Below are 24971 nucleotides of genomic sequence, written 5' to 3'. Positions count from 1 at the left end.
TGCAACAAGAAACGCAGTCGTGGCTGGGCACAGTAGATCTTGAGGCAGGCAAGGTAGTGAGTGATAACGGAAGGAATTTCATGGCTGCCATCTCCCTTTCCCAACTGAAACACATTCCTTGCCTGGCTCACACCTTAAACCTGGTGGTGCAGTGCTTATTGAAAACTTATCCTGGGTTCTCCGACCTGCTCCTCAAAGTGCGTGCACTTTGCTCACATATCCGACGTTCGCCTGTACACGCCAGCCGTATGCAGACCTATCAGCGGTCTTTGAACCTTCCCCAGCATCGCCTCATCATAGACGTTGCAACAAGGTGGAACTCAACACTGCACATGCTTCAGAGACTGTGCGAACAGAGGCGTGCTGTTATTTATTTGTGGGAGGATACACGGGCAGGCAGTAGGATGGCAGACATGGAGTTGTCAGGTGTGCAGTGGTCTAAGATACAAGACATGTGTCAAGTCCTTCAGTGTTTTGAGGAATGCACACGGCTGGTTAGTGCAGACAACGCCGTAATAAGCATGAGCATCCCCCTAATGCGTCTGCTGATGCAAAGTTTGACGCACATAAAGGAGCAGGCGTCTGCACCAGAGGAAGAGGAAAGCCTTGATGACAGTCAGCCATTGTCTGGTCAGGGCAGTGTACAGGACGAGGTAGCGGGCGAAGAGGAGGTGGAGGACGAGGAGGATGATGGGGATGAGTATATTTTTAATGCCGAACCTTTCCCGGGGGCACAGGAAATTGGTTGCGTGTCACGGCCGGGTTCTGGTTTTTTGAGGGACACAAGTGACGTAGATTTGCCTGCAACTGCCCCTCAACCAATCACAACCGGAGATTTGACAACTGGAACTTTGGCCCACATGGCGGATTATGCCTTACGTATCCTAAAAAGGGACACACGCATTACGAAAATGATGAACGATGACGATTACTGGTTGGCCTGCCTCCTTGATCCACGCTATAAAGGCAAATTGCAAAATATTATGCCACATGAGAACTTGGAACTAATATTAGCAACCAAACAATCAACTCTTGTTGACCGTTTGCTTCAGGCATTCCCAGCACACAGCGCACGTGATCGTTCTCACACGAGCTCCAGGGGGCAGCAGACTAGGAGTGTTAGGGGTGCACACATCAGAAGTGGCGTTGGACAGAGGGGTTTTCTGACCAGGTTGTGGAGTGATTTTGCTATGACCGCAGACAGGACAGGTACTGCTGCATCAATTGAAAGTGACAGGAGACAACATTTGTCCAGTATGGTTACTAACTATTTTTCATCCCTTATCGATGTTCTCCCTCAACCGTCATTCCCATTTGATTACTGGGCCTCCAAATTAGACACCTGGCCAGAATTGGCAGAATATGCATTGCAGGAGCTTGCTTGCCCGGCAGCAAGTGTCCTATCAGAAAGAGTATTCAGTGCTGCAGGTTCAATATTAACCGAAAAAAGGACTCGTCTGGCTACCCAAAATGTTGACGATCTAACATTCATTAAAATGAACCACAACTGGATTTCGAAATCTTTTGCCCCACCTTGCCCGGCCGACACCTAGCTTTCCTATGAAAAGCTCTTGCCTGTGAATTACTTTTCTAATGTCTAATTTGCTGCAGCTGATTGTACAGCATACGACATGTTTACACCTCCCTAAATGGCAAAACTCCCCACACGGGGCCGTGGTATCGCGACTTGGCGCAAGCACCCGTGAGACTGCTGTTTGTCTGAAGAGGTGGGTGTGCTCGCTTTTGGTTGACGGCATTGCTACTGGGTCCCTCATAGTACAATGTAGTGTCTCTGGTGGTGGTGGTGCGCACCCAACGTCAGACACACCGTTGTAACATGAGGGGCCCTGGGGCGGTCCCGCCGGCCTCAAGAGAGTTCCCCCCTACCCCAGCTCAAAATGTGCTCTACCACGTGCAAAATTATGTCGCACAGCTCCACCAATCTTTAGTCTATTCGCTGACATCATTCAATGTCTGGCACTGACAATACAAATTTGTAGACATCTATGATGCAACTTAAAGTAGTCTGTGTCTGTGTCCTATATTGGCACCATTAAATAGTTACTGCCAAATTACTATGTCAGAAACTCAGTAGATGAGCCCACCCCTGTACCTAAGTATGCCACCTTTTTTTTTGTTTTGGTTGTTTTGCGAGACATTAACATCTATTTATATTTTGGGAGTACTGGGACAGACACTCCTTGCACTACTCCTCCACTCACCACCAAGCTGCCTGTGTATCCATGTAACCGCTGTAAAGCTGCCATGAGCCTATTGTTTGTTATTTTAGGCCTTTGATAGCCTGTCTGCGGTCCCTACTTTAAATACTCCTCCACTCACCACCAAGCTGCCTGCCCGTGTATCCATGTAACCGCTGTAAAGCTGCCATGAGCCTATTGTTTGTTATTTTAGGCCTTTGATAGCCTGTCTGCGGTCCCTACTTTAAATACTCCTCCACTCACCACCAAGCTGCCTGCCCGTGTATCCATGTAACCGCTGTAAAGCTGCCATGAGCCTATTGTTTGTTATTTTAGGCCTTTGATAGCCTGTCTGCGGTCCCTACTTTAAATACTCCTCCACTCACCACCAAGCTGCCTGTGTATCCATGTAACCGCTGTAAAGCTGCCATGAGCCTATTGTTTGTTATTTTAGGCCTTTGATAGCCTGTCTGCGGTCCCTACTTTAAATACTCCTCCACTCACCACCAAGCTGCCTGTGTATCCATGTAACCGCTGTAAAACTGCCATGAGCCTATTGTTTGTTATTTTAGGCCTTTGATAGCCTGTCTGCGGTCCCTACTTTAAATACTCCTCCACTCACCACCAAGCTGCCTGCCCGTGTATCCATGTAACCGCTGTAAAGCTGCCATGAGCCTATTGTTTGTTATTTTAGGCCTTTGATAGCCTGTCTGCGGTCCCTACTTTAAATACTCCTCCACTCACCACCAAGCTGCCTGCCCGTGTATCCATGTAACCGCTGTAAAGCTGCCATGAGCCTATTGTTTGTTATTTTAGGCCTTTGATAGCCTGTCTGCGGTCCCTACTTTAAATACTCCTCCACTCACCACCAAGCTGCCTGTGTATCCATGTAACCGCTGTAAAGCTGCCATGAGCCTATTGTTTGTTATTTTAGGCCTTTGATAGCCTGTCTGCGGTCCCTACTTTAAATACTCCTCCACTCACCACCAAGCTGCCTGCCCGTGTATCCATGTAACCGCTGTAAAGCTGCCATGAGCCTATTGTTTGTTATTTTAGGCCTTTGATAGCCTGTCTGCGGTCCCTACTTTAAATACTCCTCCACTCACCACCAAGCTGCCTGTGTATCCATGTAACCGCTGTAAAGCTGCCATGAGCCTATTGTTTGTTATTTTAGGCCTTTGATAGCCTGTCTGCGGTCCCTACTTTAAATACTCCTCCACTCACCACCAAGCTGCCTGTGTATCCATGTAACCGCTGTAAAGCTGCCATGAGCCTATTGTTTGTTATTTTAGGCCTTTGATAGCCTGTCTGCGGTCCCTACTTTAAATACTCCTCCACTCACCACCAAGCTGCCTGCCCGTGTATCCATGTAACCGCTGTAAAGCTGCCATGAGCCTATTGTTTGTTATTTTAGGCCTTTGATAGCCTGTCTGCGGTCCCTACTTTAAATACTCCTCCACTCACCACCAAGCTGCCTGTGTATCCATGTAACCGCTGTAAAGCTGCCATGAGCCTATTGTTTGTTATTTTAGGCCTTTGATAGCCTGTCTGCGGTCCCTACTTTAAATACTCCTCCACTCACCACCAAGCTGCCTGCCCGTGTATCCATGTAACCGCTGTAAAGCTGCCATGAGCCTATTGTTTGTTATTTTAGGCCTTTGATAGCCTGTCTGCGGTCCCTACTTTAAAAACTCCTCCACTCACCACCAAGCTGCCTGTGTATCCATGTAACCGCTGTAAAGCTGCCATGAGCCTATTGTTTGTTATTTTAGGCCTTTGATAGCCTGTCTGCGGTCCCTACTTTAAATACTCCTCCACTCACCACCAAGCTGCCTGTGTATCCATGTAACCGCTGTAAAGCTGCCATGAGCCTATTGTTTGTTATTTTAGGCCTTTGATAGCCTGTCTGCGGTCCCTACTTTAAATACTCCTCCACTCACCACCAAGCTGCCTGCCCGTGTATCCATGTAACCGCTGTAAAACTGCCATAAGCCTATTGTTTGTTATTTTAGGCCTTTGATAGCCTGTCTGCGGTCCCTACTTTAAATTCTCCTCCACTCACCACCAAGCTGCCTGCCCGTGTATCCATGTAACCGCTGTAAAACTGCCATGAGCCTATTGTTTGTTATTTTAGGCCTTTGATAGCCTGTCTGCGGTCCCTACTTTAAATACTCCTCCACTCATCACCAAGCTGCCTGTGTATCCATGTAACCGCTGTAAAGCTGCCATGAGCCTATTGTTTGTTATTTTAGGCCTTTGATAGCCTGTCTGCGGTCCCTACTTTAAATACTCCTCCACTCACCACCAAGCTGCCTGCCCGTGTATCCATGTAACCGCTGTAAAGCTGCCATGAGCCTATTGTTTGTTATTTTAGGCCTTTGATAGCCTGTCTGCGGTCCCTACTTTAAATACTCCTCCACTCACCACCAAGCTGCCTGTGTATCCATGTAACCGCTGTAAAGCTGCCATGAGCCTATTGTTTGTTATTTTAGGCCTTTGATAGCCTGTCTGCGGTCCCTACTTTAAATACTCCTCCACTCACCACCAAGCTGCCTGCCCGTGTATCCATGTAACCGCTGTAAAACTGCCATAAGCCTATTGTTTGTTATTTTAGGCCTTTGATAGCCTGTCTGCGGTCCCTACTTTAAATACTCCTCCACTCACCACCAAGCTGCCCGTGTATCCATGTAACCGCTGTAAAACTGCCATGAGCCTATTGTTTGTTATTTTAGGCCTTCGAAGCCTGTCTGCGGTCCCTCCTTCCACTAGGCCTCCACTGACCAGACCACTGCTGCCCGTGTACCCCTGGAACCAATTTTAAAGTGCCTACAGCCAGCCCATTTTATTGTGTTAGGCCTTCGAAGCCTGTCTGCGGTCCCTCCTTCCACTAGGCCTCCACTGACCAGACCACTGCTGCTCGTGTACCCCTGGAACCAATTTTAAAGTGCCTACAGCCAGCCCATTTTATTGTGTTAGGCCTTCGAAGCCTGTCTGCGGTCCCTCCTTCCACTAGGCCTCCACTCACCTGACCACTGCTGCCCGTGTACCCCTGGAACCAATAATAAAGTGCCTACAGCCAGCCCATTTTATTATGTTAGGCCTTTGAAGCCTGTCTGCGGTCCCTCCTTCCACTAGGCCTCCACTGACCAGACCACTGCTGCCCGTGTACCCCTGGAACCAATAATAAAGTGCCTACCGCCAGCCCATTTTATTATGTTAGGCCTTCGAAGCCTGTCTAAGGTCCCTCCTTCCACTAGGCCTCCACTCACCTGACCACTGCTGCCCGTGTACCCCTGGAACCAATAATAAAGTGCCTAGAGCCTATTTTTTTATTTAATTTAATATTAATAAAGCCAGGATGAACTACGATATACCACGCTATGAGCTATCCAGTTGACAATTCTTTTGCGAGAAAAGCCATCCCACCCCTCCACCTGCATGTTAAAGACTGCATTGTCCTTGCATTCTGTCAATTTGTCAGTCCAAAGGTATACCTGACAACAGACACATGGACCTGTAGGCCTGGCCACGGAAGGTTACGTGTCCTTTGTGGCTAAATGGGTTAATGTATTGGATGCATGGTCCACACAGGGGACAGCCTGCAAAGTCTGTCTGCAGTCCCTAGTTCAAGTTGTCCTCAACTGAATAAAGCTGAGCTTCTACCTTCTGGCTCTGATTAACTGCTGTTTTTAAAAAAATTGGCTGTTCCGTCCTTCTAAAGGTGTCTGCCCCTGCCTGGTGTTGTCCTCAACTGAATAAAGCTGAGCTTCAACCTTCTGTTCCAAATTACCATTTTTAAAAATGCAATTTGCTGTTCCGGCCTACTAAAGGTGTCTGTCTGCCCCTGCCTGGTGTTGTCCTCAACTGAATAAAGCTGAGCCTCAACCTTCTGTTCCAAATTACCATTTTTAAAAATGCCATTGGCTGTTCCGGCCTACTAAAGGTGTCTGTCTGCCCCTGCCTGGTGTTGTCCTCAACTGAATAAAGCTGAGCTTCTACCTTCTGCCTCTTACTAACTGCTGTTTTTTTAAAAAATTGGCTGTTCCGGCCTACTAAAGGTGTCTGTCTGCCCCTGCCTGGTGTTGTCCTCAACTGAATAAAGCTGAGCTTCAACCTTCTGTTCCAAATTACCATTTTTAAAAATGCAATTGGCTGTTCCGGCCTACTAAAGGTGTCTGTCTGCCCCTGCCTGGTGTTGTCCTCAACTGAATAAAGCTGAGCTTCAACCTTCTGTTCCAAATTACCATTTTTAAAAATGCAATTGGCTGTTCCGGCCTACTAAAGGTGTCTGTCTGCCCCTGCCTGGTGTTGTCCTCAACTGAATAAAGCTGAGCCTCAACCTTCTGTTCCAAATTACCATTTTTAAAAATGCAATTGGCTGTTCCGGCCTACTAAAGGTGAATGTCTGCCCCTGCCTGGTGTTGTCCTCAACTGAATAAAGCTGAGCTTCAACCTTCAGTTCCAAATTACCATTTTTAAAAATGCCATTGGCTGTTCCGGCCTACTAAAGGTGTCTGTCTGCCCCTGCCTGGTGTTGTCCTCAACTGAATAAAGCTGAGCTTCTACCTTCTGCCTCTTACTAACTGCTGTTTTTTTAAAAAATTGGCTGTTCCGGCCTACTAAAGGTGTCTGTCTGCCCCTGCCTGGTGTTGTCCTCAACTGAATAAAGCTGAGCTTCAACCTTCTGTTCCAAATTACCATTTTTAAAAATGCAATTGGCTGTTCCGGCCTACTAAAGGTGTCTGTCTGCCCCTGCCTGGTGTTGTCCTCAACTGAATAAAGCTGAGCTTCAACCTTCTGTTCCAAATTACCATTTTTAAAAATGCAATTGGCTGTTCCGGCCTACTAAAGGTGTCTGTCTGCCCCTGCCTGGTGTTGTCCTCAACTGAATAAAGCTGAGCCTCAACCTTCTGTTCCAAATTACCATTTTTAAAAATGCAATTGGCTGTTCCGGCCTACTAAAGGTGAATGTCTGCCCCTGCCTGGTGTTGTCCTCAACTGAATAAAGCTGAGCTTCAACCTTCTGTTCCAAATTACCATTTTTAAAAATGCAATTGGCTGTTCCGGCCTACTAAAGGTGTCTGTCTGCCCCTGCCTGGTGTTGTCCTCAACTGAATAAAGCTGAGCCTCAACCTTCTGTTCCAAATTACCATTTTTAAAAATGCCATTGGCTGTTCCGGCCTACTAAAGGTGAATGTCTGCCCCTGCCTGGTGTTGTCCTCAACTGAATAAAGCTGAGCTTCAACCTTCAGTTCCAAATTACCATTTTTAAAAATGCCATTGGCTGTTCCGGCCTACTAAAGGTGTCTGTCTGCCCCTGCCTGGTGTTGTCCTCAACTGAATAAAGCTGAGCTTCAACCTTCTGTTCCAAATTACCATTTTTAAAAATGCAATTGGCTGTTCCGGCCTACTAAAGGTGTCTGTCTGCCCCTGCCTGGTGTTGTCCTCAACTGAATAAAGCTGAGCCTCAACCTTCTGTTCCAAATTACCATTTTTAAAAATGCAATTGGCTGTTCCGGCCTACTAAAGGTGAATGTCTGCCCCTGCCTGGTGTTGTCCTCAACTGAATAAAGCTGAGCTTCTACCTTCAGTTCCAAATTACCATTTTTAAAAATGCAATTGGCTGCTCCGGCCTACTAAAGGTGTCTGTCTGCCCCTGCCTGGTGTTGTCCTCAACTGAACAAAGCTGAGCTTCCACATTCTGGCTTTCGCCCTATACTATCAGATATTAAACTGCATTTGGCCTACTAGTGTGGTTATGCCCTTGAAACAGTGTCTGCTGCTCTTGGGTTTGCTACTCCACTGAACAAAGCAATGCCGCCTGTTTAGTCCTGTTACCAATTTTGAACTGCATTTAGCCTACTTTATTCTTTGGCCCTATATCTGTTTCCTCCTCATCCTGCCCATTGCCCAGCCACTGCTAGATGAGTCTGCTGGTACATTGACCTAGACCACTACATTCCCCTTATACTCTACACAGCCAGAATCTGACCCTGCTGAAAGTAAGGTTCCCCTTCCCGCATGTTATACCACCTTACACAGGGACAGAGAGGAAGGTGCAGATGAAAGTGCAGGTTCCTTCATCAGGTGGGGGGGCATACTCGTTGGCGACGTCACTGGCACAGGGCCCCTCAGAGTACGCAAAAGTGTCGCTGCTGGTGGGAGGCGCCCCCGCCATGCAAACACACATCGCTGTACTTTGAGGGGCCCTGTGCCAGTGCCAATGCGAACGAGTGGGCCCCCCCTGCTTGCTCAGGATCACAGCACTTGCAACGTTGAAATACTTACCTTTCCCTGCAACACCGCCGTGACGTAGTCCGCATTTCCTGGGCCCACGAAAAACTTGAGCCGGCCCTACTCCCCCCACAACTTTTGCCAAATGACCCCCAATTCCCTATGCCCAACTATTATTATAAAGTTAATTAAGATTGACAAGCTTCAGAAACAAGAATGGATGTTTTTGGCATTAAAATGGGCACTGTAGGTGTTTTCCTGGCCTCCACTCACTGCCGACTATGCTTCCCCATTGACTTGCATTGGGTTTCGTGTTTCGGTCGATCCCCGACTTTTAGCGATAATCGGCCGACTGCACTCGACTCGACTCTGGACAAAATCGGGTTTCACAAAACCCGACTCGATCTTAAAAAAATGAAAGTCGCTCAACTCTACTCTGCACCGTTCATAATTGCCCCATAGCTGTGCCATATAGTGCTCTGCACCGTTCATTATTTCCCCATAGCTGTGCCATATAGTGCTCTGCGCCGTTCATTATTTCCCCATAGCTGTGCCATATAGTGCTCTGCACCGTTCATTATTGCCCCATAGCTGTGCCATATAGTGCTCTGCGCCGTTCATTATTGCCCCATAGCTGTGCCATATAGTGCTCTGCACCGTTCATTATTGCCCCATAGCTGTGCCATATAGTGCTCTGCACCGTTCATTATTTCCCCATAGCTGTGCCATATAGTGCTCTGCACCGTGCATTATTTCCCCATAGCTGTGCCATATAGTGCTCTGCACCATTCATAATTGCCCCATAGCTGTGCCATATAGTGCTCTGCACCGTTCATTATTGCCCCATAGCTGTGCCATATAGTGCTCTGCACCGTTCATAATTGCCCCATAGCTGTGCCATGTAGTGCTCTGCACTGTTCATTATTTCCCCATAGCTGTGCCATATAGTGCTCTGCGCCGTTCATTATTTCCCCATAGCTGTGCCATATAGTGCTCTGCACCGTTCATTATTTCCCCATAGCTGTGCCATATAGTGCTCTGCACCGTTCATAATTGCCCCATAGCTGTGCCATATAGTGCTCTGCACCGTTCATTATTGCCCCATAGCTGTGCCATATAGTGCTCTGCACCGTTCATAATTGCCCCATAGCTGTGCCATATAGTGCTCTGCACCGTTCATTATTGCCCCATAGCTGTGCCATATAGTGCTCTGCACCGTTCATTATTGCCCCATAGCTGTGCCATATAGTGCTCTGCACCGTTCATAATTGCCCCATAGCTGTGCCATATAGTGCTCTGCACCGTTCATTATTGCCCCATAGCTGTGCCATATAGTGCTCTGCACCGTTCATTATTTCCCCATAGCTGTGCCATATAGTGCTCTGCACCGTTCATTATTTCCCCATAGCTGTGCCATATAGTGCTCTGCGCCGTTCATTATTTCCCCATAGCTGTGCCATATAGTGCTCTGCACCGTTCATTATTGCCCCATAGCTGTGCCATATAGTGCTCTGTACTGTTCATTATTTCCCCATAGCTGTGCCATATAGTGCTCTGCACCGTTCATAATTGCCCCATAGCTGTGCCATATAGTGCTCTGCACCGTTCATAATTGCCCCATAGCTGTGCCATATAGTGCTCTGCACCGTTCATAATTGCCCCATAGCTGTGCCATATAGTGCTCTGCACCGTTCATAATTGCCCCATAGCTGTGCCATATAGTGCTCTGCACCGTTCATAATTGCCCCATAGCTGTGCCATATAGTGCTCTGCACCGTTCAGAATTGCCCCATAGCTGTGCCATAGAAAGCTGTGCCATTGCTGCTGCTGCAATAAAAATAATAAAAGACATACTCACCTCTCTTGCTGCCTGCAGCTCCTCAGCGTCCCGTCCCGGCGTCTCTCCGCACTGACTGATCAGGCAGAGGGCGGCGCGCACACTATATGCGTCATCGCGCCCTCTGACCTGCACAGTCAGTGCGGAGAGGGAGACACTGGGAAGGGAAGACAGAGCGGCGCCCGGCGTGTGGAACGCGGACAGGTGAATATGACATACTTACCTGCTCCCGGCGTCCCGCTCCTTCCCCCGGACAGCTGGTCTTCGGTGCCGCAGCCTCTTCCTCTGTCAGCGGTCACTGGCACCGCTGATTAGAGAAATGAATAGGCGGCTCCGCCCCTATGGGAGGTGGAGCAGCCTATTCATTTCTCTAATGAGCGGTCCCACGTGACCGCTGAACAGGGGAAGAGCTGCGGCACCCGGAGACCGTGGGACGGGCAGGGGGAGCGCCAGGAGCCCCGGAAGCAGGTAAGTATGCCTCAGCGCCCTCTCCCCCTCACCCGCCGACCCTGCCGCCGACCGTGACTCGAGTATAAGCCGAGAGGGGCACTTTCAGCCCAAAAATTTGGGCTGAAAATCTCGGCTTATACTCGAGTATATACGGTATTTATTGGTTTAATGCATACACATTGCATTGAGTGAGAACTGTCAGTTTTAGGCTGGAGCATCAAATGCGATATGCTAATGACCATCGGCTCCTGCTCTGCTGTGAGCGGGAATAGAGTGTCATGCTACTGTGCTCCGATCCTCTCGCATGACAGAGCACTGGTGCGGAGGAGATGGGGAAGTTAATGTTTCACTTGCACCCATAGACTTGTATGGGTGCGTGCGATCCGATAGGAGCAGGAAAAAAAACGTCATTGTGAACGGAAGCATGGGTTTAAATTGGTACAAATGCAAGATGATCAATTCTTTATTTATTTAGCTGCCCAATAATTCTGCACACAGAGACATTCTCCTAAGGAAGACTAAACCTCACATTTACTTTCTTAAATATTCAGGTTTCAGGTTTATTAAACCTTTGGATGGACCGACAGCAGTGTAGTTGTTGTATAGTCAAATTAATTATCAACAATACAAATTGCCTAATAATTGTGCACACAAGGGGGTCTCATCTCAGGGAAGGGCCGCCACCAGGATGCTGTCTTTCACAGACACAAACAGCTGATACAATCCTTCCATTCAAGATGCAGAGAATAGATGGGTGAGAAGCTGCCTTCAACCATTCTAATAAGCTGACCAAGGATAAATTGACTATGTTCTTGTAACTTCTACACCCATTCTATATATTTCTGCAATAACTTCTTAATGAAGACAATCCAATAAACTGCTATGGTTTTCTTTTTAATAGAAATTATTGTGATATCCTCCTTGGTGTTTAATAAGTTCCCTGCAAAGGGAATTTGTCAGTAGGTGTTTGCTATGTAATCTGAGAGCACCATAATGTGGGAGCATAGTCCATGATTACAGTGATGTGTCACTGATGGGGCTGGGTGTTGGTCTTTCAGTACAACCAGTGTTTTCCCAGCAGGAGATTGTCCTGTAATGATAATGTGGCATGTGCAGGGTAGTCCAACCATGACCGCCAGCACTGATTAGCTGCTCTCTGTCACTATACAATGTGCACAGAAAGCTGCCAATCAGTGGTATGGGCGAAGTTATACACAGCCTAACAACCCAGGTCTGTTAGATCTGCAGCAGAGAAAACTGTGACTCTATCATCAGCTGCACCCAGTAAACTACAGTAAGTGACACATCACTGGAATAAGGGTCTGTGCTCTACTTCGTGGTAACAGATTCCCTTTTAAATAGGTCCCATAAAGAAATATATATTTAACAGTTTTGATTTGATAACTATTTTATTAAAACTACCAGACCTCCATAGACCTTAGTGGACATCCGTTTTAAGTGGGAAATATGAATCTGATTTTTTATTTTTATTTTAGCTGATTATTACATTCCCACCTTAAGTAGAAGGAAATAGGATGCTAGACTCCATACTGATCTGAGTACAGGATCTAGTGCCACCATTTGATTAAACCTGCAGTTGCACATGCAGCAGTCCCACTTTAGGGCCGCCGCAGGCTCAGTTATCCTATAAACTTTGTATGAAACTGCACTGAGCATGAGCAAAAGCCACTAAATGGACCCCACTGTTATGATCAATGGGGGTTTCAGAGGTCCTAGGTATAGGTGGTGAATTTTGATGGTGAAAATTAGCCATTAGCCAGTATGGAGAACAGCTACAATGTGCACCTTTAGTTTGGAGGACCAGGCACATCTTTGCATTACATGGACATTCCTTTGATTTCATTGGAGGTCGTGTAATGCTTGATGTCACCTTTGGTGCCACTAGAGAAATTGGAGTCTTGTTGCTGATTTACCCCACCAATTACAAATTATCACTAGGGGTCATAGAAGTGGAACAACCGACTCATCATAACAAGTATTCACTAAAGTGTAAAGCCCCTTTACTACAGCACAAGACAAGTAAAGTTAAACATTTATAAAGACATTTAACAGCACATAGAGATGTTATCAGAATTATGAGAATTATTATTTTCAAGCGGGTGTTCCCTTTAAACAAAAAAAACTTTTTTTTATCAGTGGTGAATTGATATATCCACAGTAAACTAAATCTTCTGAGACTGACATGGTTAACCTGAGAATATTTTCATTACAATAATAAGATATTCTTCGGTTAGCATATATTATAACAAATCTTTTTTATTTCCATTTATTGCTAAATTCACAGAAACTGGGATAAATACTTTTGCTCATTTTAGATTGAATATTTAGTGCAGCACCAGTAACTTCCCTAATATGTAATTAGCAATCACTCACAATTATAGAGATGTCAGGTTTACTTTACTTTACATCAGATACAATGAAATTACTTCTATGACAGTTATAAAAGTCATTTCACTTTTATTTCTTCTTTTTCTATTGAGTTAAAACTGGGCAAATGATAAAGGGATTTTCCATGTAGTTCTCTACATATTGCACATATTGTGTGTGTATATACAGTACAGACCAAAAGTTTGGACACACCTTCTCATTTAAAGATTTTTCTGTATTTTCATGACTAAGAAAATTGTACATTCACACTGAAGGCATCAAAACTATGAATTATCACATGTGGAATTATATACTTAACAAAAAAGTGTGAAACAACTGGAATTATGTCTTATATTCTAGGTTCTTCAAAGTAGCCACCTTTTGCTTTGATGACTGCTTTGCACACTCTTGGCATTCTCTTGATGAGCTTCAAGAGGTAATCACCGGGAATGGTCTTCCAACAATTTTGAAGGAGTTCCCAGAGATGCTTAGCACTTGTTGGCCCTTTTGCCTTCACTCTGCGGTCAAGCTCACCCCAAACCATCTCGATTGGGTTCAGGTCTGGTGACTGTGGAGGCCAGGTCATCTGGCGTAGCACCCCATCATTCTCCTTCTTGGTCAAATAGCCCTTGCACAGCTTGGAGGTGTGATTGGGGTCATTATCCTGTTGAAAAATAATTGATGGTCCAACTAAACACAAACCGGATGGAATAGCATGCCGCTGCAAGATGCTGTGGTAGCCATGCTGGTTCAGTATGCCTTCAATTTTGAATAAATCCCCAACAGTGTCACCAGCAAAGCACCCCCACACCATCACACCTCCTCCATGCTTCACGGTGGGAACCAGGCATGTAGAGTCCATCCGTTCACCTTTTCTGCGTCGCACAAAGACACGGTGGTTGGAACCAAAGATCTCAAATTTGGACTCATCAGACCATAGCACAGATTTCCACTGGTCTAATGTCCTTCTAATGTGTTCTTTAGCCCAAACAAGACTCTTCTGCTTGTTGCCTGTCCTTAGCAATGGTTTCCTAGCAGCTATTTTACCATGAAGGCCTGCTGCACAAAGTCTCCTCTTAACAGTTGTTGTAGAAATGTGTCTGCTGCTAGAACTCTGTGTGGCATTGACCTGGTCTCTAATCTGAGCTGCTGTTAACCTGCGATTTCTGAGGCTGGTGACTCGGATAAACTTATCCTCAGAAGCAGAGGTGACTCTTGGCACTTGGGGACACTTTCAAAGTTTTCCCAATTTTTCGGACTGACTGACCTTTATTTCTTAAAGTAATGACTCGTTTTTCTTTACTTAGCTGCTTTTTTCTTGCCATAATACAAATTCTAACAGTCTATTCAGTAGGACTATCAGCTGTGTATCCACCAGACTTCTGCACAACTCAACTGATGGTCCCAACACCATTTATAAGGCAAGAAATCCCATTTATTAAACCTGACAGGGCACCCCTGTGAAGTGAAAACCATTCCCGGTGACTACCTCTTGAAGCTCATCAAGAGAATGCCAAGAGTGTGCAAAGCAGTCATCAAAGCAAAAGGTGGCTACTTTGAAGAGCGTAGAATATAAGACATAATTTCCGTTGTTTCACACTTTTTTGTTAAGTACAGTATATAATTCCACATGTTGTTAATTCATAGTTTTGATGCCTTCAGTGTGAATGTACAATTTTCATAGTCATGAAAATACAGAAAAATCTTTAAATGAGAAGGTGTGTCCAAACTTTTGGTCTATACTGTATGTATATGTATATATTGTAGGGATTTCACTCACTCAGGTGCGATGGCTGACACTCAGGAGGCACGTTCCTTTAAAAGTTTACAGGGTTTATTACTTCATAAACGACATGGCAAAATAACAGCAAACAAATAGCCTTTAGTTCAGGAAAAGAAAAACAAAGTGTCCAGTCCTTCAGGCTCAGTCCTGGTGCCTTAACATACTCTGGAGGCTAGCACCTCCACACATATCTCTTGTGTTAAGGTACCGTCACACTAAACGATATCGCTAGCGATCCGTGACGTTGCAGCGTTCTGGATAGCGATATCGTTGTGTTTGACACGCAGCAGAGATCAGGATCCTGCTGTGATATCGCTGGTCGTTGATTAAAGTTCAGAACTTTATTTGGTCGTCAGATCGCCGTGTATCGTTGTGTTTGACAGCAAAAGCAACGATACCAGCGATGTTTTACAATGGTAACCAGGGTGAATATCGGGTTACTAAGCGCAGGGCCGCGCTTAGTAACCCGATGTTTACCCTGGTTACCAGTGTAAAATGTAAAAAAACAAACAGTACATACTCACCTTCGCGTCCCCCGCCGTCCGCTTCCTGCACTGACTGAGCACTGGCCGTAAAGTGAAAGCACAGCACAGCGGTGACGTCACCGCTCTGCTGTTAGGGCCGGCACTCACAGTCAGTGCAGGAAGCGGATGCCGGGGGACGCGAAGGTGAGTATGTAGTGTTTGTTTTTTTACATTTTACACTGGTAACCAGCGTAAACATCGGGTTACTAAGCGCGGCCCTGCGCTTAGCAACCCGATGTTTACCCTGGTTACCCAGGGACCTCAGCATCGTTGGTCGCAGGAGAGCGGTCTGTGTGACAGCTCTCCAGCGACCAAAGAGCGAAGCTGCAGCGATCGGCATCGTTGTCTGTATCGCTGCAGCATCGCTTAGTGTGAAGGTACCTTTAAGCATTAGCCTGTCTTATATAGAGCTAACCACACCCAGTAACCCATCACATGATTAGCCATGTGGTCTGACATCACCACAGGTCCTGAAACACATATATATACATGGTTATGTGCAACAAGGAAATACTCCGGGCTACATTACAGCAACAAGGCACTTATGTGGCACATACCTCCCGTCGACTACACACCCTTTAGCCATGCTACATACCTCCCCCCTCTGCCTAAAGCCATGGGGCTTGGCACTTTCCCCCACTAAACAAGGGATTCTTGATAGGGCATCCGCATTACCGTGCAGCTTTCCGGCCCTATGTTCCACATGGAAACTGAAGTCCTGCAGGGCTAAGAACCAATGGGTGACCCTAGCATTTCTACCCTTTGTTTCCCTCATCTATCTAAGTGGGGCATGGTCAGATATTAGTCTGAATTTACGACCCAGCAGATAGTACCGTAACGTGTCCACCGCCCACTTTATGGCCAAACACTCTTTTTCCATGACTGAGTAGTTCTTCTCAGATGAGGACAGCTTTCTACTCAGATAGAGAACAGGATGCTCCTCCCCATGTAGCTCTTGGGAAAGGACTGCTCCTACCCCAACATCTGAGGCATCTGTCTGAAGAATAAATTCTTTCTTGAAGTCTGGGGCCATCAGAACGGGCTGCTTACATAGAGCACCTTTCAACTCATGGAAGGCTGACTCTGTCTCTTCGGACCATTTAACCATCACAGATTTTGTCCCCTTTAGCAGATCAGTCAGAGGTGCAGCCACTGTGGCGAAGTTCGGGATGAACCTCCTGTAATATCCCACGATTCCCAGAAAGGCTTTAACTTGCTTTTTGGAGAGTGGTTTCGGCCATGTTTGGTTGCCTCCACTTTCCTGATTTGGGGCTTTATTTCTCCACGACCCACTATATAGCCTAGGTACTTAGCTTCTTCCTTACCCAAGGCACACTTCTTCGGGTTTATTGTAAACCCCGCCTCTCTTAGAGCATCAAACACCGCTTGGACTTTCTCCAGATGGATCTCCCAGTCTGGGCTAAAGATGACGATATCATCTAGGTACGCACCATAGGCCTTATGGGGTGCAAGGACTCTATCCATAGCCCTCTGGAAGGTCGCCGGAGCTCCCTGTAGGCCAAACGGCATCCAGACATACTGGAAGCATCCATCAGGTGTCGAAAAGGCCGTCTTCTCCTTGGCTTCCTCTGCCAATACCCCTTTGTCAAATCCAAGGTGGATATATATCTGGTGTGCCCAAGCCTTTCGATGAGCTCATCAACGCGGGGCATGGGATAAGCGTCAAACTTGGAGACCTCATTCAACTTCCGATAGTCGTTGCAAAACTCCACTCTCCATCAGGTTTTGGGACCAGGACAATTGGGCTCGACCAACCGCTCTTGGATTCCTCAATGACTCCAAGCTTCAACATATGCTCTACTTCCCTGGAGATAACTTCTCGACGAGCCTCAGGAATACGATAGGGCTTCACGTTCACCCGCACATGTGGCTCTGTTAGGACCTCGTGCTCTATGACCTTCGTGTGTCCTGGCAACTCTGAAAACAGGTCCCTGTTTTTCTGGAGTAACTCCTGGCACTGCTGTTTCTGGGTCTTCGATAGCGTCTCCGCTACAGTAACAGTTCCAACCTCACCTTCTGGGTTGCTTAACAACGATGGAGTTACTGTCGGCTCTCTATCTTGCCACGGCTTGATGAGGTTGACATGGTATACTTGGAATGGTTTCCGTCTTCCTGGTTGGTGAATTTTATAATTTACTTCACCAAGTTTCTCAACAACCTCATATGGCCCTTGCCATTTGGCCAAGAACTTGCTCTCCACCGTCGGAACTAACACAAGAACTCGGTCTCCCGGATTGAACTGCCTCACTCTTGCAGACCGGTTGTAGACTCTGGCCTGAGCTTCTTGTGCCTGGAGGAGGTGTTCTTTCACGATAGGCATCACCTTTACAATCCTCTGCTGCATCAGGGCCACATGCTCAATGACGCTTCTGTGGGGCGTGACTTCGGCTTCCCAGGTTTCCTTGGCTATATCCAGGAGTCCTCGCGGATGTTGGCCATATAGAAGCTCAAACGGTGAGAACCCTGTGGAGGCCTGTGGAACTTCACGAATGGAAAACATCAGATAGGGTAAGAGACAATCCTAGTCTCTACCGTCTTTCTCTATAGCTTTTCTCAGCATGCTCTTCAGTGTCTTGTTAAATCTCTCAACAAGGCCATCTGACTGGGGATGGTACACCGAGGTCCTCAACTGGGACATTTTTAGGGCTTTGCATAACTCCCTCATCACCTGGCTCATGAAAGGTGTCCCCTGGTCAGTCAGGATCTCCTTCGGCAGACCTGTCGGGGAAAAGACATGGACCATCTCGCGGGCTATATTCTTTGAGGAAGAATTTCTCAGAGGAATTGCCTCAGGATAGCGTGTGGCATAGTCCAGGATGACTAATATATACTGATGGCCCCGGGCTGATTTAACTAAGGGACCGACCAAGTCCATAGCAATTCTCTCGAACGGCACCTCAATAATGGGCAGTGGCACAAGGGGGTTCCGGAAATGAGGAGTGGGAGCAGTTAGCTGACATGTAGGGCAGGACCTGCAATAGTTCACTATTTCCCGGTGACACCCAGGCCAATAGAACCTCTGCACAACCCGTTCCTGCGTTTTTTCCACCCCTAGGTGTCCACCCAAGATGTGTGAATGGGCCATGTCCAACACCTTCCGTCTATATGGACCCGACACTACCAACTGCTCTACCAACTCCTCCCTTATTTTCGTGACCCGGTACAACAACTCCCCACTCATCAGAAAATGGGGAAATCTTGTGTCTGCCCCCAGCTCCTGTACCACCCCGTCAATAACTGTGACATTAAAGGCTTCCCTCAGAGTGGGGTCCCTATGTTGGGCAGTCCCAAAATTTCCACCAGTTACCTCTAACTCCAGAATATCAGATGCAGGGGACACTTCCTCCTCATCCCCAACCAGAACACAAAAAGGAAACCTGTCTGACTCCGGGTGTGGTGACACCCTTCCAGGGTTCATTGGTTCCCTACTCTTGCTAGGGAGCTCAGAACCTTTTCCCCACAAATTCCAAAACAAACAGAAATCCCGGCCAATAATTATAGGGTGCAACAAGTCCTGCACGACGCCGACTATGTGGGACTCAGTGCCACATGCCGTTTCAATGTCCACCCTGGCCAAAGGGTAGTCCTTTGCATCACCATGTATGCACCGCACTCCAACCTTCTTTCCCGGGAGCAGGTGGAGAGGAAAAGTGGCCCTCACCAGGGTCACTAGGCTCCCCGAGTCTAACAGTGCTGTTACTGCTCGACCGTTCACCTTTACGGGACACGCTTGAGGTCCCTCGTTGGGCGGAGAGTTCACACTGCAGGCTGGATACGCATAGTATGAACAACGGCGTCCCATGCTGCAGTCCATCTGCTCAGTGGTCTGGGAACAACGGGCAGCTATATGTCCTGGCCTGTGGCACCTCCAACAAATAATATCACCCGTAGGGACCTTGGGCACCACCTCCCCCGCCCTTTGTGACCTTGGACGCGCCACCCCTTTTTGGGACTCAGCTCCCTTCTGGGACCCCCAGTACGGCATGGGTTGCCTCCCGGAGGAGCCTTCCAACCCTTGGTATCTCTCAACCTGTCCGATCAGCTCGTCGGCATTCTGGGGATCACCCGGGGCAACCCAAGTCTGTATGGACCTCAGGAGGGAATGCACAAACTGATCCATCATCACTCGTTCCACCATCTGTGCAGGTGTACACGACTCTGGCTGCAGCCATTTCTGGACCAGGTGCAACAGGTCAAACATTTGGGAGCGAGGCGGTTTGTCCCGGTGATAGGCCCAGCAGTGAACTCGCTGTGCCCTGACAGTCAGTGTCACCCCCAAACGTGTGAGAATCTCAACTTTCAATTTATGATACTCTTTGGCATCCTGCAAGGTCAAATCATAATACGCCTTCTGGGGTTCTCCCGTCAGGTATGGCGCCAGTACCTCTGCCCACTGCTCTGGTGGAAGTTTTTCCCTCTCAGCGACCCTCTCAAACACCGTCAGGAAGGCCTCAACATCATCCCCGGGAGTCATTTTCTGCAATGCGCGTCTTACCGTCTTCCGGAAGTGGGTGTCATCAGCCAAACCTGAGGTTGGGGCACTCATCTTGCCCTGGATGGCGGTTGCCAGAAGCTAAATCTGCTGCCGTTGCTCCTGCTGGTTCTGTTGCATCTGCTGCCGTTGCTCCTGCTGGTTCTGTTGCATCTGCTGCCGTTGCTCCTGCTGGTTCTGTTGAATCTGCTGCATCAACAGCCTGTTGCTCTCTTGCTGTGACTGGAGCAAGTGTTTCAGCAGATCCTCCATTTTCCCCGGCAATGCTTGCTGACTTACAACAGACTTGACCCAGGACATCCAATAACAGACTCTTCGTTTCTGCTGGGAACGCTGCCAGAGCTTGTAGGGATTTCACTCACTCAGGTGCGATGGCTGACACTCTGGAGGCACGTTCCTTTAAAAGTTCACAGGGTTTATTACTTCATATACCACATGGCAAAATAACAGCAAACAAATAGCCTTTAGTTCAGGAAAAGAAAAACAAAGTGTCCAGTCCTTCAGGCTCAGTCCTGGTGCCTTAACATACTCTGGAGGCTAGCACCTCCACACATATCTCTTGTGTTAAGCATTAGCCTGTCATATATAGAGCTAACCACACCCAGTAACCCATCACATGATTAGCCATGTGGTCTGACATCACCACAGGTCCTGAAACACATATATATACATGGTTATGTGCAACAAAGAAATACTCCGGGCTACATTACAGCAACAAGGCACTTATGTGGCACATACCTCCCGTCGACTACACACCCTTTAGCCATGCTACAATATATATACATACATATATATATATTAGATTCTAACGCATCGGGTATTCTAGAATATTTATGTATATAGCAGCCACATAGTATATAGCACAGGCCACGTAGTATATAGGAGCCATGTAGTATATAGCAGACAAATAGTACGTGGCCTGTGCTATATAGTATGTGGCTGCTATATACATACATACATATTGTAGAATACCCGATGCGTTAATACAGGCCACACAATATATAACACAGCCCAAATGGTATATAACACAGCCCACGTACTGTATAACACAGGCCATGCAGTATATAGCAGCCACGTAGTATATAACACAGGCGACGTAGTATATAACACAGGTGACGTAGTGTATAACACAGGCCACACAATATATAACACAGCCCACGCAGTACAAAACACAGGCCATATAGTATGTAACACTGGCCACGTAGTATATAGCAGCCATGTAGTATATAACGCAGCCCATGCAGTATCTAACACTGCCCACGTAGTATATAGCAGCCATGTAGTAGATAGTACTGCCCACGTAGTATATAGCAGCTATGTAGTATATAGTACTGCCCACGTAGTATACTGTATAGCAGCCATGTAGTACTGTATATAGTACTGTCCACGTAGTATATAGCAGCCATGTAGTATATAGTACTGCCCACGTAAAATATAGCAGCCATGTAGTATATAGTACTGCCCATGTAGTATATAGCAGCCATGTAGTACTGTATGTAGTACTGTCCACATAGAATATAGCAGCCATGTAGTATATAGTACTGCCCACGTAGTATATAGCAGCCATGTAGTATATAGTACTGCCCACGTAGTATATAGCAGCCATGTAGTATATAGTACTACCCACGTAGTATATAGCAGCCATGTAGTACTGTATAAAGTACAGTCCACGTAGTATATAGCAGCCATGTAGTATATAGTACTGCCCACGTAGTATATAGCAGCCATGTAGTATATAGTACTGCCCACGTAGTATATAGCAGCCATGTAGTATATAACGCAACCCACACAGTATTTAGCAGTGTGGGCACCATATCCCTGTTAAAAAAAAGAATTAAAATAAAAAATAGTTACATACTCACCCCTTGGGATCCAACGGCGCTCTGGCGATGTGCGCGCGGCTGCTGCCATTTTCGTTCCCAGGATGCATTGCGAAATTACCCAGAAGACTTAGCGGTCTCGCGAGACTGCTAAGTCTTCTGGGTAATTTCGCAATGCATCTCTGAGACCGGAAGCTGGCGGAAGGCGCAAGTGCATCGGCGGACTATGGAGGGTGAGTATAGCAGGGTTTTTTTATTATTATTATTTTTAACATTAGATTTTTTTTCACTATTGATGCTGCATAGGCAGCATTAATAGTAAAAAGTTGGGGACACACAGGGATAATAGCAGCGATAACGTTACCCGCGGCATAGCGCAGTACGTTACTGCTGGGATTAACCCTGTGTGAGCGGTGAGGGGAGTATGGAGCAGGCGCCGGGCACTGACTGCGGGGAGTATGGAGCGGGTGCCGGGCAGTGACTGCAGGGGAGTAGGGAGGGACTAATCGGACTGTGCGCATCGCTGATTGGTCGCGGCAGCCATGACAGGCAGCTGGCGAGACCAATCAGTGACGTGGGATTTCCGTGACGGAAGTTGCAGACAGAAAGATGGAAGTACCCCTTAGACAATTATATATATACTAGATGGCAGCCCGATTCTAAAGAATCGGGAGTCTAGAATCCATATATACTTTATTTATTCAAATGTAAGAATAATTTGGTGGGTGGGGACCCTCGGCCTCCGATTTAGTTAGCGGGGCCCCACGGCCTCCGATTTGGTGGGCGGGGTCCCTCTGCCTCCGATTTGGTGGGCGGGGCCGCTCGGCCTTCGATTTGGTGGGCGGGGCTCCTCGGCCTCCGATTTGGTTGGTGGGGCCCCTCGGCCTCCGATTTGGTAGGCGGGGCCCCACGGCCTCAGATTTGGTGGGCGGGGTCCCTCTGCCTCCGATTTGGTGGGCGGGGCCGCTCGGCCTTCGATTTGGTGGGCGGGGCTCCTCGGCCTCCGATTTGGTTGGTGGGGCCCCTCGGCCTCCGATTTGGTAGGCGGGGCCCCTTATCCTCCGATTTGGTGGGCGGGGCCCCTCGGCCTCCGATGTGGTGGGCAGGGCCCCTCGGCCTCCGATGTGGTGGTCGGGGCCCCTCGGCCTCCGCTTTGGTGGGCGGGGCCGGGCCCCTCGGCCTCCGCTTTGGTGGGCGGGGCCGCTCGGCCTTCGATTTGGTGGGCGGGGCTCCTCGGCCTCCGATTTGGTTGGCGGGGCCCCTCGGCCTCCGATTTGGTTGGCGGGGCCCCTCGGCCTCCGATTTGGTGTGTGCTCTGCCTGGGGCCACTGTGCTCTGCCTGGGGCCCCATATGCTGCCTGGGGCCCCTGTGCTCTGCCTGGGGCCCCATATGCTGCCTGGGGCCCCTGTGCTCTGCCTGGGGCCCCTGTGCTCTGCCTGGGGCCCCTGTGCTCTGCCTGGGACCCCATGTTCTGCCTGGGGCCACTGTGCTCTGCCTGGGGCCCCATAAGCTGCCTGGGGCCCCTGTGCTCTGCCTGGGACCACTGTGCTCTGCCTGGGGCCCCATATGCTGCCTGGGGCCCCTGTGCTCTGCCTGGGGTTACTGTGCTCTGCCTGGGGCCCCATATGCTGCCTGGGGCCACTGTGCTCTGCCTGGGGCCCCATATGCTGCCTGGGGCCCCTGTGCTCTGCCTGGGGCCCCATATGCTGCCTGGGGCCCCTGTTCTCTGCCTGGGGCCCCTGTGCTCTGCCTGGGGCCCCATGTTCTGCCTGGGGCCCCTGTGCTCTGCCTGGGGCCACTGTGCTCTGCCTGGGGCCACTGTGCTCTGCCTGGGGCCCCATATGCTGCCTGGGGCCCCTGTGCTCTGCCTGGGGCCCCTGTGCTCTGCCTGGGGCCCCATATGCTGCCTGGGGCCCCTGTGCTCTGCCTGGGGCCCCTGTGCTCTGCCTGGGGCCCCATGTTCTGCCTGGGGCCCCTGTGCTCTGCCTGGGGCCACTGTGCTCTGCCTGGGGCCCCATATGCTGCCTGGGGCCCCTGTGCTCTGCCTGGGGCCCCATATGCTGCCTGGGGCCCCTGTGCTCTGCCTGGGTGTAGGACACTGGTGACGTCACTTATCTCCGGACATTAGCTCCGGACAAAGCCAAGGAAGTTGGCACAAATTGCAGGAAGTAGTATTCTAGGCAATTATATAATATATATATATATATATATATATATATATATATATATATATATATATATATATATATATATACAGTCATATGAAAAAGTTTGGGCACCCCTATTAATCTTAAGCTAAATGTTTTATTAAAATTGTTTTTTTTGCAACAGCTGTTTCAGTTTCATATATCTAATAACTGTTGGACACAGTAATGTTTCTGCCTTGAAATGAGGTTTATTGTACTAACAGAAAATGTGCAATCTGCATTCAAACAAAATTTGACAGGTGCATAAGTATGGGCACCCTTATCATTTTCTTGTTTTAAATACTCCTACCTACTTTTTACTGACTTACTAAAGCACTTTTTTTGGTTTTGTAACCTCATTGAGCTTTGAACTTCACAGCCAGGTGTATGCAATCATGAGAAAAGCTACTTAAAGTGGCCACTTGCAAGTTGTTCTCCTATTTGAATCTCCTCTGAAGAGTGGCATCATGGGCTCCTCCAAACAACTGTCAAATGATCTGAAAACAAAGATTATTCAACATAGTTGTTCAGGGGAAGGATACAAAAAGCTGTCTCAGAGATTTAACCTGTCAATTTCCACTGTGAGGAACATAGTAAGGAAATGGAAGAACACAGGTACAGTTCTTGTTAAGGCCAGAAGTGGCAGGCCAAGAAAAACATCAGAAAGGCAGAGAAGAAGAATGGTGAGATCATTCAAGGACAATCCTCAGACCACCTCCAGAGAGCTGCAGCATCAACTGGCTGCAGATGGTGTCACTGTGCATCGGTCAACTATACAACGCACTGTGTTTTTTTGCCGCCATGCATAACGCCTTTTTGTATGACCAAACAACTCAATCTTGGTTTCATCAATCCACAGGACCTTCTTCCAAAAAGAAATTGGCTTCTCCAAATGTGCGTTTGCATACCTCAGCCGACTCTGTTTGTGGCGTGCTTGCAGAAACGGCTTCTTTCCCATCACTCTCCCATACAGCTTCTCCTTGTGCAAAGTGCGTTGTATAGTTGACCGATGCACAGTGACACCATCTGCAGCAAGT

The sequence above is a fragment of the Ranitomeya variabilis genome, chromosome 1, assembly GCF_051348905.1.
Source record: "Ranitomeya variabilis isolate aRanVar5 chromosome 1, aRanVar5.hap1, whole genome shotgun sequence".
NCBI classification, from domain to species: domain Eukaryota; kingdom Metazoa; phylum Chordata; class Amphibia; order Anura; family Dendrobatidae; genus Ranitomeya; species Ranitomeya variabilis.
Note: the sequence above shows the minus strand (reverse complement) of the source record.